Source organism: Gymnogyps californianus, chromosome 4, assembly GCF_018139145.2.
Source record: "Gymnogyps californianus isolate 813 chromosome 4, ASM1813914v2, whole genome shotgun sequence".
In the NCBI taxonomy this organism is placed as follows: Eukaryota; Metazoa; Chordata; class Aves; order Accipitriformes; family Cathartidae; genus Gymnogyps; species Gymnogyps californianus.
In genome coordinates, this window is record NC_059474.1 from 81,436,302 (window position 1) to 81,456,864 (window position 20,563).

The 20,563-nt window shown below is 38.4% G+C and overlaps 1 protein-coding gene across 15 annotated transcripts in view; it reads left to right on the forward strand.

Moving 5' to 3' along the window:
• CAMK2D (calcium/calmodulin dependent protein kinase II delta) overlaps positions 1 to 20,563 on the forward strand; it is a 158,100-nt gene that overhangs the window by 63,062 nt on the left and 74,475 nt on the right. The window lies entirely within an intron of this gene.

Below are 20,563 nucleotides of genomic sequence, written 5' to 3' on the forward strand. Positions count from 1 at the left end.
TTGTTTCATGCCTGGGAAAGAATCAGCTCCTTCCTTTTAATAATAATCATAAATTGAAAACAAACATGCCACAGTTCAAAATGAAATGTCGAATCTCTGAAAAAGCTCTCTTATGCAGTCACAAAAGCGTAGAGGTTTCACATGCAAATTTGGTTAAAGAGTAGTGTTTTCTGTGTTATTTTATCCCACCCAAAATGTTTGCATTGTAAAGTGATGCAGGACAAGGGAGTGTACAGCTCTTCTGCAGTTACGGAAAGCAGTGGTTACACATACGGTGCTAGTCTGACTCCAGAGTAATTTACCTGTGCCTTGCTGTAACTGGAGTATATTTGTGAGTTTGAACAAGCCAGGGAAGATGAATAAAAAACAATAATAAACTGATGAAGTGGAAGAGCTGAAGTGCACAGAACTCCTCAGTTGAAACAAATGTCTAAATTGATTTCATGCGATCGCATGTCTTCAGTTTGTTGAGTAGCTTGGACCAATATCAGGATGTAGTCCAGATCCTCTGTGGCAGGCCAGCTATTCCACATACAGTGTTTATACTTGTGAACGTATGGCTTGAAATGCAAACAGGCGATGAGAGCTTTGGTGACAGGCAGGTAGGGTTCTGTAAGTCAGCACAAATTCCATGCATCGCTACCTGCACCAAGGTGCACAATTCAGTCAAAGGATTATAGACAAATTCTTCTACTCCTGTTTCAGAAAAGATGCCATGTTCTAGATCTGTCTGAGAGAAGATTTTCATGACTCTGACTTAACATGCCAGGGTTTGGCAGCAGGCATTATATTCTGTCATCATTCAGTTTCTACTCTCAGCTGTTCTGCCAGCACTGCCTATTTATCTGCCCGAAAAAAACTCTTCCAGTTAGTGTGGTTACAATAGTTTCTTGTTTGTATAATTGCTCGAGTGAAGGCGACTTTGTATCTGGTTTCTCTCTTGGAGGAAGATCATAAATGTGATCTGAAAACGAGAAACAGTTTTTGTAAACTTAGAAAGGTAACTCTTTTCAAAAGTAATAATTTCAGGCCCCTGAAGTCCTATCACGGAAGCTACTGGGCTGAAGAGGTTCGTGTTTGCGTGCTGAGCTGGCTGTCCTGTCTCCACCTCGGCCAGGTGCCTACCCTCTCCTTCCCCCTGGGGCTGCCCACCGGAGGCTGCTGGGCTGCAGCCCAGCCCTGGCAGTGGTTTGCTCTCACCCCTTCTCCTGCAGTCATGCCCTCAGCCAGCTAAATGTTAACCCTAAAATCATTCTAGGTGCATGCTGCCTGTACTTGGCTGAATCTCTTATTCTTGGGTCACTATCACATCCCTTTTTTAAAAAAAGTCATTTCTAGTGGGTAATAATACTACATCACACTAGAAAGCACTAATAGTGAAAAAGGAAGTGTACCAGAGTAAGGCAACTCAGCTGTAACAGCAGAGATTATAGTGTGTTTTATATGTCTCAAAATGGTAAAGATTAGCCCTTGTAAACAAGTTTTACTTGCACTGTGTGTATGACAAAGAGTATGCATGTTTAAAACTATTAGCAAATCCATGAATATCAAATTCATGCTTTTCTCTTCATCTGTATTTTCTCCTGAATTTACTGCCACGGTTTAATTTCCAATAGCCCAGAAAATAAAAGATTTTTTGAAAATGAACTTGTCATGTTAACAATAAGTATGTGTAATTTAAGAAAATTAAGAAAAAAATTATAAAAAATAATTTTTCAAATGTGATCTCTATAGGAAAGCAGAGATCTAGTTTAATTGATTGGGCAGTTTCTCAAAGATGATCTCAGTGGTTTTCTTTATTTTCCTCCAATGTAGTTTTTTCTTTAGTTACTAGTCTTTTTAAATTACACATTCATTGCAGGAAGGCAGATTTCTGAAGTTAGAATTCAGTAATCCTTTCTCTTTTCTTTCAGGCTTATTCTTCTTTATTCTTCCTAGTTAGCTTGATTAAATCTCCCTTCTAAAAGTGACTTAGTGTAAAGGTGTCAGTTTCAGGTTAACTTTATTTCTAAAATAATACATATATAATAGTACTCCTTTTTAGAGTGTTGTGTGGTCTCTTCAGTTAATTATCTTTCAAGTCTTAAGACTGTACCAGCTACTTTAGGGTGAAAAACCCTTTTTAGTTACCTTTTTTCATACTTTCCCTCCAGTCAAGAGTAAAGCAGCACAGCTGTGGTGAATCACATTTTTAGATTTCAGCCTGTGAGTAAACACATTGTAGTTTTCATATGAGCAAGATTTTTTTCTTTAGAGAAACAGAGTTTAAAATTCTAAACCACTAGAAATATTTTCCAGTTATCTTTCCAGACAAAACAGAGAATTATCAAAAACTTTTACAGATCACTGGTTTTGTGTTTCCAAGGTAGGTGTCCAATTAGTACCTAACTAGAAAAATATTTAGTATTTAGTTATTTCATCAGGATAAGAAAGAATCCAGGACTAAACTTCTTAACAATTGACATACCTATTTTTAGCTTCCCAACAATACCATTTTTATATCCATTTCATATCTGATTTGATGGTGGTTTTATTTAATGAGCCCCATTATGCAGTTAGGAAAACTTAGGATGACATTTTAAAAAGGCATTCAATTTTAGTCTGCATTCGTATGCATTAAACTTCACAAGTTCCTCTGGTATTGGCAGAGGAGTCTTAAAATTGGACATAAGTGTTTTAATTTTTTTTTTAATGTAGAATTTGAACAAAAGATTGGAAAAGCACAGCATATGGGGAAAAAATAGAAGACTAAATCAGAAAGCTTTCTTTCAAAAGGATAAAACTCTGAAATTTGGAAATTTAGGAGAGAGACATGAAAATATTTTCATTTCAGTTCTTGATTTGAATCTCCCCAAATAAAATGTAAATGTAAACTGTAAAATGTTAAACACAAAAAAACTGAGAGGAAACAAACATATTTTCTGCTGCCTTTTTGGAAGTATTTATGACATCAGATTATTATTTCAGGAATCAACATATCTACCAAATGTTCACAAATAAATTATTTAAGTATGTATTGAGGGAGCTTAATTCTTATTGGACATTTCTACTGAAAGAATGATTTTGAACTAGGGTAAGATACTAAGTTCTGAATTAATGTATGAAAATTTAAATCGCTAATGATTATTCTCACTAGACAGGTGTCGGGAAGGGAAGCTAACTAAATCAAAATCCAGCTATCTGGCACTTCCAAATCCTTACAAATTGAAGAAATCCATGATAATTCATTTTGATACACAGATGTTGAGTTACTTGATATGAATACATATATTTATGCATAGCTAAGCTATAGGAGCATACGGTCATTTGAAAAATGCTTTTCAGATGCAGCAAATTTTTATATTTTTTTTTTAGAAACAGATTTTGCCAAGTGCACTTGATATCCCTTTAAGGAAGTCATGAATCTAGCTACTAGCGTCAGCTGCCTTCTGTAAGGCATTTGTTCTACCACTGTATTATGTGCTGATTTTTTTCTTACAGAAAATCAGCATATTCTTTATTAGGGATATTAGGAAAACAGATAACCACAATAAAAATGTAAGATGGTAGTTCTCATATGATGGGATTATCTGTGGCGGAGTTCTAAAGAAGTCTCATTCAAGATTTTTATCAACAGATTTAAAGGAAAAAATTGAAGCGGTTATTGGTTTGATATGGTGGGACTAAGGAGCCTTACAGCCAATAGATGTGAGCTTACATATCTAAGAACAAAGAATGTATGTCAGTCTTAAAAGAGGAGTGCCTGCATCTTGGAAAAGAGTGACTTTGAAAAGCCTGTGATGACAGGAGATAACTACTTGAACACAAATCTCATTGGGATGCTGTAACACCCCTGGGAAATACAGTTCTCAGATGCATGGAAGTAACAATCAGAAAGAGGAAAATAGTATTTATTTTGTATCTGCCAACAGAAGTTACTTCTAGAGTACTGTGCTGAGCTTTGACATCCACATGTCAGTAAGTATGAGCTAGGTGAAGGGAGTGATTTGAGGAGGTCTACCAAGATAACCAGAAAATGTTCTTTGTCAAGAAAAAGGCAAAAAGAAGCATGACTATAGTGATGAAGTTAAACATAGGAGTTAGTTTTTTGGCAATGAAAGTACGAGAATAACTTAGGGATATGGTGTTTTCTGACTTGAAGTGGGGGGGGGGGGTGTTTAAGCTTTATACTAAGAACTGTCTATTACTGAAGATGTATATACTCCTGGTATTCAGAACTATGTACAGGCCACTATTTTTGGAAAGCTGAATATTGTTGAAGGAAGACTGAAAGGTAATGATTCTGTTTCTGTAGTGCTTAGGAAGCTGGACAGTCCGTACTGGTTATGTTTATATCCAACACAGAAATGTCATGGCAATCTTCTTTGAAGGAGATGTTTTCACTTCGCGTATAAGTATAGCTCCAGGATATCTCTGAAAGCTGAATATCTCTGTCCAGACACTGCTTTGCATATAACTAATTCAGTTAGGTTTTTCAGCATCTCTTTATTTTATTCATTTTTTTAATTTTAAGAAATCCATGATTTCTTCTTCTCTGTCCAGCTGTGTAGTCATGATGCCTAATGAATGGTGTAGGAAAAATGCCTAAAAGGAAAGTGGATTAGAAATAGTATTTCCTGTTCTCCTTTTTCGAATCTCCATTTCCCACTTAAATAATGTATATACGAAGGTTTGCTTAAAAAATACAGGATTTCCTCATCCTTTTCACCTACAATTATTCCTTAGCAATACTCATTGCTTATGTTGTGATTTCTGCCTCTTCTCACCTCAGTTCTTTGTATCAAAGTAATTGTAGTAGAAAGTAAGCCTCACTGAATTTTGTGTGAGGATTAAAATCATGCAAAATCCATTTAGCTGAACTTTCAGGCCTTCAGAGAAAACTTCGTGGGGGCTCGGAGTCCTTTCTTCCTGATCAGTCTTTGGCAATACTGGTATTTTCTCCTTTTCCAGCATTTCTTGAGTAATCTGGCCTGCTTCTTCTGTTATATTGTGGTAGGAAATTTCTAGGCAAACATTAAGTTCCTTTAGTAAGAGAGGTCCAACAGTTTGTGCTGGACTGCAGTAGTTAGTACATTAGTCTGATTTTCAGCATTGCTGTATTTCTCGGGTTCTTACCATGATGAAATGACTGTAACATCAGTGTGTATAGGTTTTCTTTTTTACTTATTACAGCTTGCTAACATAATAGAGTTTAAAATGAAGGATGTAGATGTAGGTTGAGCCTTACTGTTCGGAGAACCTAGTGCTTTTTCTTTCTAAGATTACACATGAAGTTATATTAAAAGCTTACACCCTTTACTGAACAAATACCCATGAAGGATTTGTCATCTTGTGTAACTATTACTTTTACAGCTGTTATGTGTACTAATGCTTCCAATTTTTTAATTTAGAAATTTGGAAAGAAAATTTGTGAGGAAAGTAATCATCTCTTCACCAAGAAATCCACTGTCATTGTCCCATTTTCTGGCCTTTATCTTCTTTTGGTAAACTTTGATTTCTTGGTCCTCTTTTAACTTTAGCACTCTGATTTCTAGTCTTGCAATCCACATATTTTTGATGGTGTAACACTGTTGCACCATCTTGTTTTTACTTTTGATGTTGATTTAGAGCTTGCTTTGGTGATTTTGGTTTATGAGGTCCCAATGGATGATAAAAACTGCATTAGCCTGATGATGCAAGTCCTGACCCAGTCTGGAAAACTGCTGATTCAAACCTGGTAAAAATGTCAGGTTTTTTTCCAGGCTGAGTTTGCTCTTGCAGGGTTTGTGCTGAGTTTGGGTAGTAGTTTTCTAAATCAGAGTTACACTGTCTCTCTCTGTAGCTACTGGAAGGGCTTCTGCTGTCCTTACATTCCCACTTGTCAAAAGCTGTGCACAGCAAAATGGTATGTGCAGCGTAGTAGGATCATGTAAATAACCAGAATCTCCTGGTTTTCACATGGCAGTGCTAACATATCTGGCTTCATTACAGCACATGGTTCCCTGCCTGCTGCTGCCTCTTCCTTTTGCTTTATAGACAGTGTATAAGATATGGCAAGCAGACAGGATCCATTAGCCAACTACATCAGGCTCAAGTCTGACTCTGATGAATCTTCATCCCTTCCTGAAAGGCCACAGCAGATTTTACTGACATGTGGCAGCCCTTCAGGTGATAAATGAAGTCCTTTTGGCAACAGTACAGGTTGTCCCTGAATGGCTTTGTAAGTCAGGATATTTAGAGGTAAGTAGGACTGCCAAGCAGAAACGGTGCCGTGTCAGCTCTAATAGGCCTGAGCCAGTTGTGTGCAGACCTGTTTGCGCAGCCTTGGTGGGGCTGGAGCTGTGGCATTGCTGACTAGCATGAGTTGCTGTGCTCTGGAGGGCAGAAAAGTCTTTCTTCTATGAAGAACTATAGTTGGACCAGCATATGGGAATATGGAGCAGCATCTTTCCAAGGAAGGGTGGCTTTGCAGCAGGTCAAGAGGCAGGCTAGATGCAGGGCAGTCTGGGACACCAGGAAAAGAGGCAAATCACTAAACTGATTTCATAAATGTGTTGGTGTCTATTTGCAGTCTGTTCTGGTTTCCATACTTTTGAGCTGGGAACGTCTCATAAATTGCTGAGGAAATGGATAGCACCCAAACTTGGCACTGCTCTTTATCAAACTCTTCGTGCTTGCGTTCAGCTTACTTATTCAGGAGAGTACCCTTTTGCCTGAAGGAAAGGAGGAAAAGCCTGCATTTTGGGGTTTTCTCATCTCTCCCCACAGTAACACAAAATGTGAGCATAGAAGTTGTTAAATCCTTCATGTGGGGGGGGAATAAGAAACTTCATATTGTCTTGTCCTTTTTGGACAGAGGGTAAAGATATGTGGGTTTTCTGTGTCCTTTATACAAGACAATATGTCCTTTATGTTTTATATTCACCAAGTTTGTGCATGGGACTTCACATAAATTCACAAGAATCTGAAGAGAAACACTATTAATATACAGCAAATGTAGATTTAGTGAATCTTTTCTGAACTTCTTTTGACTTACTGTGGCAAAGTCGGGAGTAGCTCAACTGGCATTAGTTAAGTTACTAACTAGTTACAGTTTGGTATAAACCAAATATGGAATAAAAATCAGGCCTGTTCAGGTTTGGTGGATGTAGTTCTTTAGCACAATATTTTTTCTGAGCTTAATTTCAAGTTTCACTCTTTACATCAAAAATATATTAATACAGACTCAAAAGGTAATAACAGTTCTTTCCTGATGCAGTGAAAATCAAACAAATCCTCAACTATATAAATTTATGCTCAATAAACATGGTCCTCAGGAATATATTAACTATATCTATGTATATAAATATATATATAATTTTTAAATATATATATATAAAAAAGCTTTTGTTTACCTCATAGAGAAGCTGGAAATCTGTGGGACTGATGCATGTAGATGATCTTGCTTCCTTTAATTATTTTTAGTGCTTACATGAGCTGATCATTTCAACAATTTTAAATCTCATCCATTCTATTGAATTAATTAAATTTGTAATTTCCATGATGAATAAGGTGAACCGTAGTCCTTGAGAGAATTAAAATAAAACATCAAGAAACCAAATAAACCAGTGATATAACATGATTTCATATTTAATGTAAAAGCCAGTTTAATAAGTATTATAAAATAACAGATTCAGTGTTTAAACTCAGCTGTGGCTACAGCGTGTAGCTGAATAGTGAAGCAACAACAGAATACAGAACCTGGTTTTGTAGTAGCTATTTGTAAAATTAAATGTACTGTAACGAGACTGAACCAGGCAAGAACACACAAGAAGGGCATCGTGGGTTTTGTTGCAACTGACTTTTCTGCAGTCTTTCTCATTCTCAGCAGTTTTTGTTATTACTATGTGATTGATTTCTTTTAATTGGTGAAGTTGTGAATGCATGGTTGATGTTTAAGATGAAGAGACTGAAAGTTTTTGCTTCTGATGTAAGAATTTGGTGGGGAAAGGGCTTTCTGTAGAGCTGTTGGCAGCCCTAACAGTGAGTGAAATATAAAAAAAAAAACCCATAGTTAAAAATACTGTAAGTTGTTTAGTGCTAATCAATGTATCAGTAATTTTCAACAAGTAACATATTAAATGTCAGATAATGCGGTCTGAGTGCGAAAGCAGAGAAGTGTGAAGGAAGCTTAATTAGGTGTTAAAGCTTTTGTCTCTGTTTTGGTTCCAGCATAATCCTTTTATTCTGGTAAGAGTGGCATTAAATCTTTAGGTTTTACTCTTCTGGGTTACTGTGGAGCATAAAAATGTCTTTTAGTATGGACAATGACACTACTCTTTGCCACACTAGGTTAATTCTCTTTCCTTTTAATGGAGGACAAGATTATTCTAGCTCAAGTGAAGCACTGCTGGTTGTAAGATCCCTGATGACTGTAGCCACACCCATAATATACCGAGGAAATGAGGTTTCACTAAGATTTGCCACAAATCTTGTCATTTTTTTGCCTCAGAAAGTATATGCATAATTTGCACCAAAATAGGTAATGATAAAGTATAAATCGAGCGTGAACCAGACTTTGAAGGATTTTCCTTGCCTGCTTATAGCTGGTTTTGTACGTTTTCTTAAATGCATGAAAATTCTTTTCATAGTATGTCCAGATTCTTCTAAACATTTTTTCTTCCGTAAAGTCAGTTATGCTTGTGTAGCTAGTCATTTTAAATGTAAAATAGAGTAATCCGCAGAAACAGGAATTGGAATTTAAACATCTCTCTTGAGGAACCTGCTGCAGGGGGTGAGTTCTAGGATGGCTGCCACACTTCCCATTTGTATTTTGATCTCTTGTTCTGTTTTACTTTATATATATATGCTTTCTGGAAGGAAGAGTTTCGTAATTGCATTGCTGACTTCAAGAACGATATAAATAAGCTAGATTAAAATGAATTGCTCTCTTTTTACACACACAGGATGAATCTTTGAGAACTTTTTTTTTTTTTGAAAGCTTTGTTTATTATGAATCTGCAACCACGTGTTATGCATACGGATAGACATCATGACTCCCAGCTAAACCACAAATATGTAATTTTCCTCTGGACCCTTTCCTCCAAAAACATAGATCTCTACTACTTAAGCTAAAGTAAGCTTTGTCTTTCAGTAAAGCTAGCACAGACATTTTTAGAGCATTTTTAGGGGATATTGTAAGTTCTGTTCCCTTTGCTTTGTACAGACAACGTTGTTGACGGTTTAATGGGTGAATTCTGCACTGGTTTTTGGATCAATACCCAAATGCTGGAAAAAAATATTGTGAACCTCTTACTTGAGTTGGGGGGAAAAAACCCAAACCCAAACTGAAAAAAGGTTACAGTATATTTGGTAGTGTGGATGGGTGTCACTGTTTGGATGGCATTAGTGCAGCTCCTGTATGGGTGGTAAAATTGTTGTCAGGTAGTTTCCATTATAAACCCAGCTCCAGCCTTGACATTTGTGGCTGTGGGCTGAACCCGCTCGGTGGGACGCTTTTGTCTTGGCCTGTTCCCTTTCCCAAGAGAAAACAGAGAATTATCATTCGGGCAGCATTTGTTTCCCAAGCAGCCTAAATCTGCCCATTTGGAGTATCTGGCATCCTAACCGAAGGAGGGCAGGCTGTCACCCTTACCAGCAGGGAGGCTGGGGGGAGGAATTGGTACGTGCCTGCTTCTGGAAAAGGTCTCTCCAAGGAGAAAGTGTTTGGCTGTTTGTACCACCTCAGAGTAGAGTCCCACCCTTACCCCTCCTCTCTGCTGTCTCAACTTCAGTTCTCTGTGACATGCTGTCCTGGTTTCGGCTGGGATAGAGTTAATTTTCTTCTTAGTAGCTGGTACAGCGCTGTGTTTTGGATTTAGTGTGAGAATAATGTTGATAACACGCTGATGTTTTAGTTGTTGCTAAGGAGCGCTTACTGTAAGTTAAGGATTTTTTTAGTTTCCCATGCTCTGCCAGCAAGCAGGTGTACGAGAAGCTGGGAGGGAGCATGGCCAGGACAGCTGACCCGAACTAGCCAAAGGGATATTCCATACCATAGAACGTCATGCCCAGTATATAAACTGGGGGGAGTTGGCCAGGAGGGGCGGATCGCTGCTCGGGCATCAGTCAGCGGGTGGTGAGCAATTGCATTGTGCATCACTGGGGTTTTTTTCCTTTTTTTTTCTCTCTTCTTTTTTTTTTTTTTTGTTATATTTTCATTACAATTATTACTATTATTATTATTATTATATTTTGTTATTATTATTGTTAGGATTATATTTTACTTTAGTTATTAAACCGTTCTTATCTCTTTCCCGATTCTCCTCCCCATCCCACTGGGTGCAGGGTCGGGGGGAGTGAGGGGAGTGGCTGTGTGGTGCTTAGCTGCTGGCTGGGGTTAAACCACAACACATGCAGAAAAGGATAAATTCAGAGATGGGGGCAGAGAAAGGGAAAGGAGGAAGGGTGGCACGACCGGTGGGGAGGAGGAAGCACTCCCCCTTGAGTGCGGGAATGGGGGAAAGCTGGGGATCTGAGCTGGGAGCAGCAAGAGGCAAAAGGAAGGTCTCCTGAGTTTGGACCATGGATCATGTTTTGACTTGAGCGATCACTAATCAGGAGTGGTGCTTAGGGAGCTCGCTGTGGAGCCTAGGAATGTCTTTGCTCCTCTTCCAAAGGCGATACAAACCCAGGAAGCTCATTAGGAGAGGCAATCCTTGGGGCTACTCCCATCTGCCCAGACATCTTGCTTTACTTACATACCCTGTCTCGTGAAAAAAGCGTCATAAATCATGGAATCATGTGGGTTGGAAGGGACCTCTGGAGGTTATCCAGTCCCAACCCTCTGCTTAAGCCATGTCCAGTAAAATTAGGTTACTCAAGGCCTGTCCTGCTGAGTTTGGAGAATCTCCAGGGAAGGAGGTTGCACAGCCACTCCGGGCCCCGTTCCAGTGTTTGACCACCTTCCTGTCAACATAAATAAAGAAATAAAAGTGTCTTTATTCCTAGCTGGGATTTTCCATACTCCAGCATGTGTCTGTTGCCTCTTGTCTTGCCATTTGCACCCTGGAGAAGGCTTTCTCTGCCATCTCGACAGCCTCCCCACTGGTAGCTGATGGCAGGAGCAAGATGTGTTCCAGCCTTCCCCTCTTATGGCCGACCCAGCCCCTCCTCGTGTGCCACCTGTAGCCCCCTAAGCATCGTGGTGGCTGTGTGCTGGAGAGCGCCTGAGAGAAATAATAGCTAGCAACAAATTAAGCTGTCCTAATAAGTACTGAGACTGGGCTGAAATAAAAAGTTAATGTCACTGGTTACTTCAAAGGCACAAGATATGATGTAATTCAGGGTATGGTCTGTTTTCGTGCTCATAATTTTAGATCTGAGCATTGCATTAGTGTGCTCTTAGGATGCTTTTCTGGGCAAGATGCTGGAGAATAAAATAGTTTAGGGCAAGGAGCAAGGTGCTTGCAATGTTTCATTCTCTAAAATCTTTCCTGCTGATCAGCAAACAGGGTACTGGAAGGAAAAGTGGATATTCTTGAATACAGCTGCATCTCTGTTAGGATGTTTTTGTTCTTTTCTTAAAAATACATCCGCTTTCATGTTTAAATATTGTGACATAGATTGTTAGTGAAAGTGTAATTTGACTAAAAACTGTAAACAGGGCCTGACTTTTTGGAATGCAGTTTTTAATTGGTTGCAAGACATGCATTTGGAAGTACATTTTATAGGCTGAACTTGTCTATGTCATGTCACGTGCAGCAATCCCTTTTCTGCTTGCTTTTTGCATTTCATATTCATCTGCTGCATCTTTACCAATGGAATGCCCATTCAGTAAGAGATACTATAAAATCTTGGATATTATATATTGAGAACAGCACATGGAAAATCTGGTTACTTACTAAAAATGTAAAATTTCACATAGAAGATAATGAACAAAGCACAGTGAAACTGTGTACTGCTGTGACACTAGGAGGCTGGCTGAACATCAGTCCATGGCTCTTCTCTCTTTAGCAACATAGACCCAGAGTGTGTTCTCTCTCTGTGTAAATGCACCTTATGAGTAGTGGCAGTACAAATTATCTCTGTGTCGTGTTCTTGAGAAGTCATGAGAGAGGAAAAACCATAGTACAGTTTCTTTCCTTGCTCAGATTGTGTAACTGTGGTGATTTTAGTGATGACTGCAACTGTCTGCTAGAGACTGCTGGCCAGTACAACTCACAAAAGTCACCGAAAACTTCCAGATTTTGAAGAGCTTCTTGTCTCCGTCTGTGTTTTCCTAAGAGGAGTTCTCTTGTAAACTACTTACCACAGCAAAATGATTTTGATTTTTTTTTTTTTTTTTTTTTTTTTAATAGCTGCAGGTCTGTCCTCATCAGGACTCAGGACTGCCTGCTTAGCCTAGCATGTCCATAGCTCTGCTGGGATGTTACCCTTTACTGTCCCCCTGCGTGTCAGCGGTGTGCCAGTGGCTGGTGCCAGGGGCTAATCTTCCCCTTGGGCTCGAGGGTGAGGGAACAGAATTGATCAGTTCCAGGTTGACAGCCATCCCCCTAACCATCTCCTGTCTTGTAGCAAGTGTTTCAGGTGTCCTTTAGGATTTTCCTCACTCCTTCAAATGTTTGCCTTTAAAAAGTCACAAATTCACTTTTCATCATGATGGGAGGCTGTTGTGTTGCTCTGCTCCTGGAAATATCTGTCAAAGCCATGGCATACCAAAGGATGCTAGCTAGACTGGTCTCTCGGCTTTTCACGTGCTGCAGCCTAGCACAGAGTGAATGCTTTTAGGCTGCAAATACCACTAACCTCCATCATTGGCAATGGATAAATATCTTGTAATTGCACAGTTCAGTCTGGTTTTTGCAGATTTCTGCACTGAAGACTTTCTTACTCCTACAAAACTGCTGATCCAGGATTTTTTCCAGTTGATAGGGGTTTAATGATACCTCTCTCCTCCCAGTCACCTTCCAAATTTGGAAGTTCTTTTTTTAGTGGCTTCACCAGAGTGTTCGTATTCTCATGGACTGCCCATGGGAATGTGCTTCTAATTTTAGTTTGTCCTCTAGATGTCTGTCTCCTTTAAATACATCCAACTTCTCATTACAGCCGTACTGGGCCAAGCATGGCACTCTGCTCCTGATACTTGAATATTGAAGATGTTCTGGTATTGTACTGTAATCAAATCCACAGCTTCTGCACAGCAGTGAATAGCACTCGTGTATCAGCAATTGTATCATCCAAGTAGTGCTTTTAAATTAATTTATTTGTTGTGCATTTATTTACCAGGTGACCTTGAGAGTTATTTAATTGCATTTCATCAGTTTATACTTGGTCTAATATTGATGGTGTTATTGCTAGGATTACGTTGAATTTGGCTATGCAGTCTTGCTGGGAAAGAATTGATTGATGATCTAAAGTCATAATTGCAGCTGAATGGCTTGCAGCTATCTTCTGTAGGATACATATTTTGGGTGTTACTAGTTGTGCTAAGTCAGAGGAATATTTAGAGAGATGCTTCAAGTGCAACTAGTAGTCTGGTTTTGTGAATGCAGACTGGCTTCCAGCTCTCTGTTGCAGCTTCTCTTCCATCCAAGTTTATGTGGGTTTTCACTGAGCTAATTACAATCTTACAAATGGTCCCATGGGACAGGACAAACCCTCTAATTTCCATTTATTGTGAGACTGTGTTTAAAAGACAATGGCAGTTTCTCATCATAAGCCTCAAGTTTGTCATCTGTTAAGTTAATATGCATTCCCTGCTTTTCGTAAAACAAACCCTTTCAATCATTTGGGATCATCATTCACTTGTAAACTTGCACGTTAGGAAAATGATAGTAATTTATAGTTGTCTTCAGTTCTGGTAGCAGGACTTAATGTGATAGTTAATTGATAGAGGAGGAAGCCACACTCACTCAGAAAATAATACAGATGGTTTTGAGCCGAGCCCAGTAGACAGAGATGGAGTGGGATTATTATGGAAACACCCTGTCTTGGTATAGTACTTTGAATCTCTCAGTCTTACGCTCTGTTAAGTTACTGAAAGCTCCTACTGCTTATATGTTGTCTTGATTAATTGTAGAAGCATTTGATTATCTAGGTTACGGCAAATTTTTGTTCACCACATTTGATGCTGTATGGATGTCAGCAGCATCATACAGATAGCTAGAAATAAGAGACCAATTTTGTAACCTTAATTTTTTTCCTTGAGGCTTTTCAGACAGTCTGCTTTTTCAAATTTGTAGTGAGTATAAGAAACAGACTTCCTTGCATCTTCACTGTAACCTGTGGCATAGTGTAAAGATGCCTAGGCTTGCTTTTTGTTTTTGCTGTTGTTGAAGAGCAGGTTGAATAAGTCATGCTGATACAATTAAACTAATAGACGTGCACACACTAGCTTGTTTAAAGTCAGTTTGGATATCTCTACGCCATGTTCCCATTTGCAGTAAAGACATGCCCTAGGAAACATGCTGTAACTATAACAATTACAAATGAAAATATTTATCTGTAATTGTTGTTTGCTAAATCATGCCCTGCTAAGAGAGGGGGAAGTAGCAGCAGAAATCCTTCTGCAAAGTCAATAATCTTTGGAAACATCTTGAACTCGTCAGTGTTAGCTAGAAGCCTCCCTTTCTGTGCTGCTGGCTCTGTGGGAAGCTCTAGCCCGGCTGCTTGTTTGGAGGAGGTAAGCTTTTCCACTTAGCGTAGCCTATTGCTGTTTTGTGTACTAGCACAGCACAATGCTCAGTTAAAACAGGATAAATTAATGGTATAGTTTTATTTTAATATTTAGCAAAGAAGTGTGAGCCTATTTGCTCCCTGACTGCATATGTTCAGGGAGTTTTCACTGTGTAGTAACCGATATATTGTCAAGAGAAACTAATCAGGTCCTAATAAAACCTATGTAATTGCTCTTTTCACAATAGTTATGGCTTCCTCAGGAAACTGACGGAAGAAAAAATGTAGTCCCTACATTTCCCCTGTTGCTACCATAAAGAAGTTCTTGTGTAAGGAATGGGTAATCTCAAGTCTGAGGGAACATCTGAGTTTTATATACCGCAAACTGCAATGGTATGCATTGCTGCAGTGGTATGCATAGAACTGATCTCTGGTTGGTCATATATGCACGTTCAGGATATTCAGGACTGATGTTTGTGAAAGAGGACACCAAGGACAGAGATGTGATTATAATTATGTTTTAGGTCTGTTGCATCCATTTTAGGTCTTTTTCCTCAAAGCTGGTAACACAAAATTTGGGGACCCAATCCTATGAAAGTGGCTTTAGCCTTATTTTCATGCACAGATATTAAAAAAAGCTAACAGATAAAAGCATAGAGGCTAAATTTGCAGTGGTGCTGTGTAACATAAGAAAGTAATAGGTTCATTCCCCAAAATACAGCATGTGAAATGATAATAGGGCAAAAAGATGTTTACTTTGGCCTTGGTTCACTTGGAAGACGTTATTTTAATTCACCTTTTGTGAATTAAAAGGTCGTCTTATAGAACTGTTTAGACAGGCTTCATCATCTACAAAGAAAAAGTAGAGCCATATATAACTATATGATGAAACAGTCCACAGAACTGAAAGATTTAGACAAGTAGGCGTAAACTGCAAGAAAATATATGTAGCAAGATATACTAACAATTGCAAAACCTGAAAAGGTAGGAGTGTTCTGTTTGTGTTTGGTCCTTTGCTCATGTGAGACGTGTAGGAGCGGCTGCGTTGGATCAGATCAAAAGCCGGTCTGTCTGGTGTCTGATAGTAGCTGCGGAGGCCTGGGAAAGACTGCGGAGATGCGTGTAGTGATATTTCCCCTGAATACTTCCCTGGTCTCCAATAATGGCAAGTCAGGAGCTTCCTAAGGAAGTGAAAGCTTGTATGTATTTCAGTAGCAGTGTGGGTCTCTTCCATGAAGTTGACTTTATTGTCCTAGAAGTAAGTTTTTTGCAGGAGCAGGTTCATGGCCTGCAAATGCTGCCATCACTTCAGAATACAGCATTTTCTGATCTCCAAGGACTACTGCGCATTAGAATAATATACAGCATAATCAAGGAATAATTTAGAGATAATGTTGACTTGGTATCTTAGCTTTTTTTTTTTACTTATGGTTTTAATTTGGGAAAATACTCATATCATTATTTTAAGGCCATGTTCTGATATTTAGTATTGCATTCAAAAGTGCCTAGAGCCTGTCTTAGTGCCTGGAGTGGAGGATAAGTGATTTGGTTGTCTTGTTACCAAACTAAATAAATAGTCCTTAAATTCCACATGCCCTCAAAAGGTGGTACCTGTTGTGATTAAGTGAATCGATGTGCACTGTTGGTGGTCATACTGCATAAAGATAGTTGTGTGTAGGTCTTCAGAAAATGAGCTCAGATCTGTTTGTCTAATGTTTATAACCACTTCACTAAAAAGTGTGACTACATTTGTAACGTAATTCATGTGTTTTAAACTTCCCTGTCTTATAGAAAAGATAATGATACAGTGCATGATCTTCATTGCAAATCTGGAATATTTCAAGATCACACTGATTTCTGTTGTCCACAAAGATAATGATTAAATATGTTTAATCTTTCATGAGGGACTGGCGGTAGGAGTTACATTTGATGTAACACTTCTAGCACAATGGTACTTAATGTTAAACTTACCACATAGGGAGTAGAATTTTAGGTCTATCTGCACATAAAAGCTGCCCAAACTTAATCAAGAGCTGATTTATTTTTAAACTAATGTAGCTATTTTTTTGTGGCCATCTACTTGTTCTGTAAACTGAGAAATTGCTTCAGTTTAAATTAGCTGATATTTTGTTTTAAGCTGAATTAAAAGATTATAAACTTTGGTTTTCTGCCAACATAATAACATAAACTAGAGCATTTTTCTCTTGTAGACAAAGGTCTTAAGAATTACTATTTGTAATACTCACTCTACAGTCTCCAGTAAGAAATACGGGAAAATAAAGTTTCTTTGTATATTCGGTTGTCATCTTCCCACTGAGAGGGATGGCAAGAATTCCCCAAGACAATTTTATTTGAAAATAAGTTAAAACTTTAAAGGCAAAAGAGAAAATACAGTAAACCAACTAAATCCTTTTTTTTTTTTTGTCAGAACTTAGGTTTGGACTTGTTTATGAATCAAACAGGATGGAGGTGTTTTAGTTTATATTCCTGGCTGATGGTGGTAAGAAGGGTGATGCTGCCCAGCAGCAGGACTGGGGCGTTCCTGCCTGGGGAGCAGGCGGCTCTTGCTTTGGCCTCTGTCCTCCCGCTGGGAGGGGAAGCTAAAATAATGTTGAGGTCTCTTGGCTCTCTGTAATCCATTTGTATTTTGTAATAAGAGGAATATTAAAGTTTCCCTTTTAAAGGTTATTTATTCCAGCTTGAGGTAAAATGAACTTTATAGTTACCTATTGTTTACAAGGTCTTAAGTGTAATTTTTGTGAAAAAACAAAGCACAGAAGCAGCTTTTTCTGAACTTCTGCATTTTCAGGAGATCAACATGACAGTAGTGATAATTTTGACATATGTATGTATATATTGAAAAACTATCTTCAACCTATTTTATGCACAGTGTCTAGCATATATGAACATATATTTAAGGCCAGAGTTTAGGAGGCACTTTGTACCCTCGTCCCCACAACAGTCAAGAGCAAGAGGAGCATTCCTCGCACGTTGTGCTGTTACCTGCTTAACTTGTTAAATCTCAAAAGTCACTTGTTCCCAAGGATTAGACACAGAGCCTTCCTATACAAAGTGGCGCATGGCTTGTCTGTTGCTTCCTCGTCTCGAAGATTTGCCTCGACTGAAGAGGAGAAGTATCCCAGCGTGTTTTCATTTTGGAGATCGGTTGGGGAGCAGTTTCACGTGGATGTCAGGTGGCAGGTCCTGCGAGGTTTTCCTTTCTCCCCCCATGTATAATGCTCAGGTCAGAAGCACACAGTCCATGCCTGGAAATGGGTCCATTACAGAGCATTTGCTCCGACGTTTCCTTGATGCTGGAGGGGGATGCTTCATGGGACCAGCTTCTTGGCTGAGGGAAACGAAGCTCAGAGTCCAGCTTCCCCGTATCAGCAGCCTACAGAGAGGTTTTTTCCCCTGGTTCACACTCCACAGTTGGCAGTGGGATGTCACTGGGAGTTGAATGAGGTAATTCTAGTGCGCTTGTGTTTTCTGTCCCCTAACACAGTAATGTTTTAGCAGTAAAATTTGTTTTGTTTTTCTCTCCGAAAGCATGTTCTTGTTTGGGAAGTATTGTAGGAAATGGAAAATTTCCAAAGTTTAGCCTCATGGAACTATGTTTCTGGTTCTTTGTTATACCTGGAAATGAAATTTGCCGGGATTCCTTGATCACAAGTGTCAGGGTTTTGTTTCCGTAGTGATAATTAGTCTTCCTTATTTAGTTTAAAAAGCCAAATTGCAGAGCAGTTTTTTATGTCTAGGCTGAATAATGTGATATAAAAACATATCTGTGTGCATGATTATCACTTATATTAGAAGCTACTGTGGAAGATTATTGAATAGGCTTATTGACCTACAGGTCGTTGTGAGCTGTTTTACACAGAAATCAGAGGAGAGACCATTTTTATGAAGATAGCGGGTCAAACTGCAATTGTATATATGTTCTTCTGAATGACTTCAGGGGGTTTTCAAAGATGTGAACATCTGAGTTGTCATCTCCTTTCGCTCACTGCAGAGCTGCAGCCTTGTGTAACTGTGTAAATGGGATGCAGGTGATAGAGAGATGTTGCCAGTTGTCCGAAGGCTCTGTTAGCTGTGGAACCCACTGGAATACTAGAATATAAAAGTACAACAGGAAAAATGAGTTTGCATGCAAAATTTCTTCCCCCCCGCAACAGCTGCAGTCCATATGGAAATGACTTCTGCAAATGTTTACATGTGTTTATTTGCATGAGCATATTTGTTACAGATTTTTGTTCTGGTCAGGTTCTTAAAGTGCTTAAGTGCCTTGGTACAACGAAGTGGAATATTTTCTGTGGCCATTTTTATCACAGCTGGGGGGAAATTAAATCCTTAATAATTAAGGTTTGCATTCCATTAAATAGCAAAAGACTGGCTTGCTCTTTGTGACATTACATGATCATTTATTAAATTCCTCACGAACGTAGTTCGTTTACAAACATCTTCTTTCCCAACGTTTATTGATCGTATTCCACCAAAGTGACCAGGATGCTCTTCTAAATGAGTTCAAGAAAATTTTTCTGTTTCATATTTTTTCTCCATAATATATCTGCTTTACACAGAAAATGCCTGTTTTGTCAAAAATCTGAAAATACTTCCTTCAACAAAATGAATGTTTGTATTTTGAATCAGTACTGGGTTTTGGAAATTTTTTTTTTTTCTCATTTCTGTAGACTGAAAATTACTTTTTAGTGTTATTAGTAAAATGAAAAATTCTGTGCATCTTGGGGGAGGAAGTGGGCAGGAATGTCAAGTTTTCAGTCAGCCTTCAGAGACAGAGAGGTGTATAATGTTTATTGTAGCTTCACTGATTCAGTTAGGGTAAATTTGCATGCAATTTCTAACAGCAAGATGGCAATTTAGAGTGCACTTAGTATATTCATCAGACTATAGAGCTGGTTCTTCAACCCTGCTGCATTTCCATAGTGTTACAAAGTAGGTGTGGTATAATGATCTGAAAGATAATCTTGGGGAGAATAGCTTCATGGTTTAGTTATCTCCAGCTGCCAGAATGACCTGTTTTAAAACTTTAAGGCCCTTGTTCTCCTAAAGCATTGAGAGACCAAAAAACCAACAACTGTGTATATAAATAGTATGTTTTCAGTATTCCCCTTGGTCAAATCAATAGTTCAGATTAATTACGAATATTCTTTGTTAGGATAGTTATATAGGATGGTCACTGAATTCAAACTGCATACAAGAATTGGATTATTACTCAGTTATTAAAAAAAATTCAATATCTGACATAAATATTAGTAAAGATCATCTTTTATCTTTTCTTACTTCTATAAGCTATCACAGTTCTAATCAGCTTTCAAATGAAGAATTTTACTAAGTTACCTTGAATACACAGTCATCCCCTTTTGGTTTTACTTGATGGTCTACTCTGATAAACTAATGAATAAGCTTTTAAAACTGGGGGGGGGAGCTAAAAATGAAAAGTTTTAGGAAATTTAGCTATAGTAATTGCTGCTACTGACTGAAAGAATTTGGCCTAGGTTTTCTAAAAGTGATTGTTACTAAAGGTGCCTTAAATACAGTGCTAATTGCTTTGCAAACATTGTCTAAAGCTGCTTGGTGCATACCTTGCTCCTTTATGAGATGTTCGAGTGGAGAAGGTGACATTTCTTTTCTGTGGTACTTCTTGAGTCATGCCACAGAATTACAATTTTCTGCTTTCCTTTTTGTTTAAAATATTTAAAGTAGAGTGACTTTGTTTTCATAAGCTGATGCCTTTAAATACCTTGGGGCCTCATTCTCATGAAAAGTGAGCATTTAAAAAATAAACATACTTCTCTGAGTGGTAATTATATAAATTGTTTATATTTCTGTGTTTAATGTGTTTTAAGAGAGGAAAGCCAAGAAGGGAGGCTGTGTCCTGCCCAATGATTACAACACCCCAATATCCAAT